Source organism: Oryctolagus cuniculus, chromosome 19, assembly GCF_964237555.1.
Source record: "Oryctolagus cuniculus chromosome 19, mOryCun1.1, whole genome shotgun sequence".
Taxonomy (NCBI): Eukaryota; Metazoa; Chordata; class Mammalia; order Lagomorpha; family Leporidae; genus Oryctolagus; species Oryctolagus cuniculus.
In genome coordinates this window covers 17,089,050-17,095,623 of record NC_091450.1, presented here as the reverse complement: position 1 = coordinate 17,095,623, position 6,574 = coordinate 17,089,050, and the positions used below count along the sequence as shown (strand labels likewise).

General features: G+C 50.3%; 1 protein-coding gene and 1 non-coding gene across 7 annotated transcripts in view; both read left to right on the top strand.

Annotated features, from left to right (window-relative positions):
- The first annotated feature begins 4,963 nt into the window (after window positions 1-4,963).
- Window positions 4,964-5,045, top strand: TRNAL-AAG (transfer RNA leucine (anticodon AAG)). Its single transcript has one exon. It is a non-coding gene; the product is annotated as a tRNA-Leu (tRNA).
- A 144-nt stretch (window positions 5,046-5,189) lies between these two features.
- The window catches only part of POLR3E (RNA polymerase III subunit E), a 36,093-nt gene continuing 34,708 nt past the window's right edge, over window positions 5,190-6,574 (top strand). For 2 of the 6 annotated variants that reach the window (XM_008257867.4, XM_017342516.3), the window contains exon 1: window positions 5,191-5,356. The gene's annotated coding sequence lies outside the window, so the exon portion shown is untranslated. Of the gene's footprint in view, window positions 5,413-5,749; window positions 6,075-6,574 lie in introns of those variants that run through there. The other 4 variants (XM_017342517.3, XM_008257865.4, XM_008257864.4 and 1 more) reach the window with 4 other exon arrangements.

Here is a 6,574-nt window from a genome sequence, read left to right as displayed (position 1 = left end):
GTGAAAAAATTATGTGCCTTGGAAAGAACGATGACTGTCAGACACCAAGTTCTGCACAAATCTGCTATAAATCAGAATTATTGTGACCGTTTTACAGATGAGAAAACTGATATTAAAGTATCACACACACCACCACCACTACGTCTGTACCACGCCAGGATTGCAAAACTGAAACTTAACAGGAATGGACTGAAGGGCACCATAGAAGGGAAGCCTGTTAATTTGTGTCCACACAGTATGTCTCCCTGGCCAGGCACAGATGTGCAGACAGGATAGACAGCTTGATAGCAGGGCATTGCAGTAGCACACTTTCTTGCCCTGGGACCCACCGATGGCCCTTGGAGAGGCCAGGGTGTAAAAGCACCAGGTATCCCAGTTTGCCATGTCCCATTCATGCCTTGGCCACCCCCAGCCAAAGTGACCGAGTAGTGGTCTCCCCTGTAAGCCAAGTTCCTTTTCAGAGGGCCCCGGGCAGGGCGTGCAGTAGAAACTTTTCTCTGCCCAGGACCTTTTGGGTATTTCTGACAACATTCACAGACCATACAAAATTAATCAACTTTTAAAAATACCTGCTATGGCCGGCGCCACGGCTCACTAGGCTAATCCTCCGCCTTGCGGCGCTGGCACACCGGGTTCTAGTCCTGGTCGGGGCGCTGGATTCTGTCCCGGTTGCCCCTCTTCCAGGCCAGCTCTCTGCTGTGGCCTGGGAGTGCAGTGGAGGATGACCCAAGCGCTTGGGCCCTGCACCCCATGGTAGACCAGGATAGGCACCTGGCTCCTGCCTTTGGATCAGCGTGGTGCGCTGGCCGCAGCGTGCCGGCCGTGGCGGCCATTGGAGGGTGAACCAACGGCAAAGGAAGACCTTTCTCTCTGTCTCTCTCTCTCTCTCACTGTCCACTCTGCCTATCAAAAAAATAAAAATAAATACCTGCTATGCATTTATTGAATTTTGAGTCCCCCCTGCGGTTGCCTTGGCAGGGCCAGACCGAGTGATTCTATGAGCCTTATACAGCCCGCGGGTCAGACTTTCCCCACACCTGTGGGCTCCTTTGTCACAGGGAATAGAAATCAATGCAGGTTAACTTTAGCAAAGAAGGTTTTGTGTGTGTGTGTGTGTGTGTGTTTACTTTATTTTTGTTTTGGAAGTAGTTTCAGATGAAAGATAAAACTGGAACAAATCAGCCTTTGGAAAGTGTGGAGATGCAGGAAGCAGGAGGCAGCCTGGAAATCCCTCATGGCCCTGCAATTGAGCTAAATCATTCTTTGGTATCCAGAGTCAAGAGTTCCAGGATAAAGCATCTGATTGGCCTAATTTGACTCTTGTGCCCGCCCACTGAGCGATTTGATCAACAGGTCTTCTAAGGCCACAGGAAGGAGTATCCCACAAAGGGAAATCAGACTTGGGTCAGAATATGCTGGAATGCTTGCTAGGAAAGCAAAAAAAAAAAAAAACAAAAAAAAAAAAACCAACACCACCAGATTCCCATTCAGTGAGAGTATTTCCTTTGAGGAAGCAAAGAAGAGCCATGAATATTAGAGAAAATATTAAAGAAAACTTTTTCAGATGATTTTGTTGCCAACATGAATCAACATTTTATGTCAGTCCTGCTGCAGGTGTAAATCCACTAGGAATTTAATTCAAAAATGCATACCCAATAAGGAATTTTCAAAAATTCACTTTTTATTACAGCGTCACACACAATTAAATTTGCAGCCTGGTGACTTTTTACATACACCTGCATTGAGCAACCACCCATGGACAATGCAGACCACCCTGAGCCTCTTCCTGGCAATACAGCCCCCTCACACCCCACCAAGGGTAACTCCTCTTCTGATTTCTATCTCAGTAGAGACATTTTGCATGACAAGAAAATGACTAATCTTTGGTCAACAAGATAAAGAAAAGAACATTCTGTTAAAGGTCATTGCACTCTTGACTGACAAATGGCAGTCAATTGAATGGTGGGAAACTAGCTTCCCAGTACAAACCTCAAAGCCGTTACAGCCATAAGAAAAGCGCTATTCAGCATTTTATCAGGAGTGTTAATTTCTTTCTACAAGGAGGTTCAAGCAGGAGGATTGGGTTTCAGACCAGGTTTTGGCTAGTTTTCCTTTTAGGGGGACAAAAAACGGAGACCCAGGGCTAAGCCCCCACCTGCATTCCCACATCCCACAGCCTAGGGCTCACGCTGTGGCGATAGATGGCCTTCACCTGACAGCCGCCAGGAGGGGCGCCAGGCGAGCAGGCGCGGTCTGATCTGTGGTGCTTGCTCTTTCCTCCTCTCCCTGCCGCCATTGGCCAGGGCAGAGCAGTAGACACACCTGCCCTCACTGTGGATGCCAGGGTTCTGCTGCAACATCCGCTACTCACTCCTCCTCAAGGTCCCACATGTGATTGTCGTGAGACACGGGGTAACAGGGCTGCAGGACTGTAAGAAGCTCCCAGAATGGGGCTCTGGGCTCTGCCTTCCAGGGTCAGCCTGTATCCTCCTTGATGACGCCCTGTCAATTAGGCATCCTGCTCAGCATGAACAGGTGTCCTAAGGGTGTGTTGGGAAGGACCCACACGAGTGGCTGTACTACGTCCTGGAAGAAGTAATTTTTGTTTCATTGGAGTCCTTGCCATACAAGGAGCAGGATGTTGGTTGCTGTTCACAGCTATCCAGAGGCACCAGCTTTAGCAGAAAAGGGGAGTTCATCACAGTGATAAAGGGATGTGTCCAAGATTGGGGATCCCACTGGGCCTTGGGAAGGGTCTTGAGCTAGAAGTCAGAAAGCTGTCAATACTCTTCTGTGCCTCCGCCCTTCTCCTCACTGTCATTCTTCTCTGAAGTGGCTTTCTCCACCTCTCTGAGCCATCTCACTGTATATGGGCTGTCTTGTTTCAGCCCACCTCAGAGACCAATTCCAACACAGCATAGTCAGATTAAGAAACCTGTAACTCATGTCTCACTTCATATTCCCAAAACAGAATCTGATCGGTCCAACCTGAATCCTCCATCCACCAAGGAACCCACTAGCCATGGCTGTGGCGGGTAGGGACACACTGAGCTAGAGGGACAGCTCCTAGGGAGGTGAGACTGGGCGGAGATTCCAGCAATCATCCTACACTGTGGGGATACTTCCTTTTGGAAAACGCAGTACACAGCTCACACAGCCCCTCCCGGTACTAAAATACCTAGCTGAATGTTCCCACTGGTCTGAAGGGCATTCCTCATTTAGTTTTGAATCCCCCACAATCCCTGGTCTACAAAAACCCCACATCCTCCATAGATGGCAGCTTTTGTGATTTAAAAAAAAAAAATCCCTTAACAGCAACAGACCCTTCTAGAACAATGAAATCTTTGCCTAGCATTAGCTATATTAAATTAGGTGGATGGAAGACCAAAAGGGGGCTGAGGGGGGATTGGAGAGAAAGACAGGGAATGGTCCAATGTTAGGGGTGCGGACCAACTTGGATGTTAACCAGAAGCTTTGTGCGGTCAACACAGAGCCCGAATTCTAATGACAAAAGTGTGACTCACACAGCTTGTTGGGGATGTGTCAAAGCCACGCCCAGCGTCAGTGGAGCTGCTGCCTGTCTCAAGTTCACTGAATCAACGAGGAAAGGAAGGTACATGATGAAGAATGCCAAGGGGACAAGAGTGCAGATGTGAGGCAGATTTGAGATTTCCGACACCAATCCATGTGAAAAATCAAGTGAAGTGTTTTGTTTCCCACAAAACTTACCCAACTGATGCAGAAAACTGAGAAAAGTCATCGACTGCTATAGGTTTTGTCAATATTAAATAAAATGCAAAAGTATATGTATGACTCAGCAATTCCTTCTCCAGCATAGACCCTTGAGAAATATCACCCCACATGCACAACAAGCCTGGTACCGTGTTGTATGTAATGACAAAAATTCAGAGACAAATTTGTTCATAGCATGGAGTGAATTAAATCTATATGCATCATAATTGATCTAAAAAATGCAGCGTTGGAGTAAGAAAAACAAGTTTTAGAATGATACTGGTATAATGTGGTAGCACTTATAGAAATGAAAACTATACTACAGAAAACTATACTAGTATAGTATTCATCGATATTTACATGTAAAAAGTATAAGAAACTATTGGAAGTACACACATCAAACTCATGATAACCAGCTGGGGAAGATGTTTGGAAACGGGGTTGACTTTCATTTGTAATGGTTTAATTTGTAATGTTATAAAACAGATTTATAAAGACAACATATTCACATCATTACCTTGTAACTTTTAATACAAATCTAATACATAAGAATCAGAAGCAAAAATGCCACAATATTAACAGTAATTAATTTCCTTTCAGGTGGTGGGAAGATGGATGATTACTTTATAAGTTTTCTGTATTTTTAAATATTTATACATCAATACGGATGGATATTAAAAATATAGTCTGCTGAAAAAAGCCAATTGCAGACCTACACTAATAACTTTGTATTTAAGTTAAAAACCTACACACAATTAAAAAAAATTTCCTAAGGAGATGTGTATATATGTGTGTGTATCTGTGTATATCTATATATCTATATATTTATATATACAAATCCATGTATAGCCTTAAAATCCACAGACGGTCTGGACGTCCACGTAATAGCGGTGTGAGTAAAAATTGAAGCACACATTTTCCGGGCCATCTCTGCCGTGCCTGTCAGCGCCCTCCCGGCCTGCTGCGGGCTACTGTCCCTCCTCCCGGGGACAGCTAATCCGGGCGGTGCGGGTTAATCAGGGTGGGTCTCAAACTGCTTTTCACTCTACAGTTTTTGTAGAGCAAGCCCAAGTCTGAATATTGGAGAATACATAGCATAGTTCAAATAATTTTACCAGGGTTGGGTAAAGTGAAAAATCAATTGAAAAAAAAAAAACAAACTAAAAATAGTTTTGAGTCAGAGGCAAGCAGAGCTATTAAGTAGTTTCTAAGAAACACACCCTCCCATAACGGTAGCGTGGCCGAGCGGTCTAAGGCGCTGGATTAAGGCTCCAGTCTCTTCGGGGGCGTGGGTTCGAATCCCACCGCTGCCAGAATATATTTTTTTCGGCCTCTGCCGCGTTGGCGCAGCTCCGTTTAGCGAGAGCGGCAGCGCCCCCTACTGCCCGACCGGCTGTGGGCTTCCTAGAGCGGCGCGGCGTGGGGGCGGGCCCGCGCCGCCGGGGCGGAGCATTGTGGGAAAGAGGAAGCGCCAGGGCCGGCCCGCTCCCCCCACGTGTCGCCAGGAGTTTCTCCACCAGCAACATGGCCGCTCCCTGAGAAGAGAGCCCGGCCGCCGCCACCTCTGCTGCCCGCGGCTCCCTGGGCCGTTGCCGCCGAACGCGCGCGCGGCCCCCGCGGAGAGGTGAGTGCCGCGTCGCCTGCGCCCAGGCCCGGCGTGAGCCGAGCCGAACTCGCGAGGTGGGCTCCCGCGTTGGGCTCCCGAGTAGGCCGGGGAGGCCCGCGTCGCGCCGAGGGGCTGGGGGCCTCCAGGGATTCCGACCGGAGGGACGGACCGCTCGCCCCGCCGACCCCGGCTGCCCGCCAGCTCCCACCTCCTGGCCCGGCAGTCCGGGAGGCGGCGGCCGAAGCTGCCGGCGGTGACTCAGGGTCCAGCCGCCCTGCCCCGCCCGGGCTGCTCTCCTGCGCCGGGAACACCTGTCCGAGGGCAGCGGGTGCCGGGCCGGCGTGGCTGCTGCACGGGCGGGCTGGGTGGGCTTGAGGAGGGGGCCCTGACCACCCGCCAGGAGGCCTGGCCGCTGCTGGGGGCGGCTCGGGGCCCGCGGCCCTCCCCGAGGAGCAGGGGGAGGGTCCCGGAGACTCTCGGGGCGCCCTCCCGGCAGCTGAACCCGATCGGCCCCGGCCCGGCCCGGCCCGGCCCGGCCTTCCTCGATCCTTTAGTAACTGCTGGGCGGCCGTGCCGTTCGGGGCCAGGAGGGGTCGGACTAGGCACGGCCGTCGTGTTAGGGTTAGGATGCTTGGGCTTGGGGGCCGCGGATGGCTCGCCGGGAGGCCGAGGCCGTGACGCCCCTGCCCTCTCGCCTCGGAAGAAAACATGTTGCCACGTAATAACACACCTTCCCGTGGGTCACGTCTATTGCTGTTCTTAATCCTTACTGCAGTTCTGTCGGGGGCCCCTATTTCTTGTTTCTCCGGTTTTAAGGATGAAAATAGGAAAGGGTGCACACAACCCAGGGTGGGTTTCAGAGGCTGAGCGGCGGCGGTGGGGTTTGAACCTGCGGCGTCGTGCTCCGGAGTCCAGCCTGTTACCCACTGTACCATACTGCCTTTTCCCGGTGAGGTGTGCAGTGTTTCCTTAAGAGCCAGAGCCACTGTTGACATCAGCTGAACCCGGCTCTTGCCCTGATTTCCTGCAGCCGAATCGCACTGTGACCTTGGGCAGATTATTCTCCCAACCTCCGTCTCCTCATTTTTTCCAACCGGCGAGGATCAATCCTTGTCTACAGGGCTAAGGAGAAAATGAAATGTAGATTATTCTTTGGACTAGGCTGAGTGCTTCGTGCCGGGCGCTGTTGTAGCCTTATCAAGGCTGGTGATTTTTTATTTTTATTTTTTTTAAAAG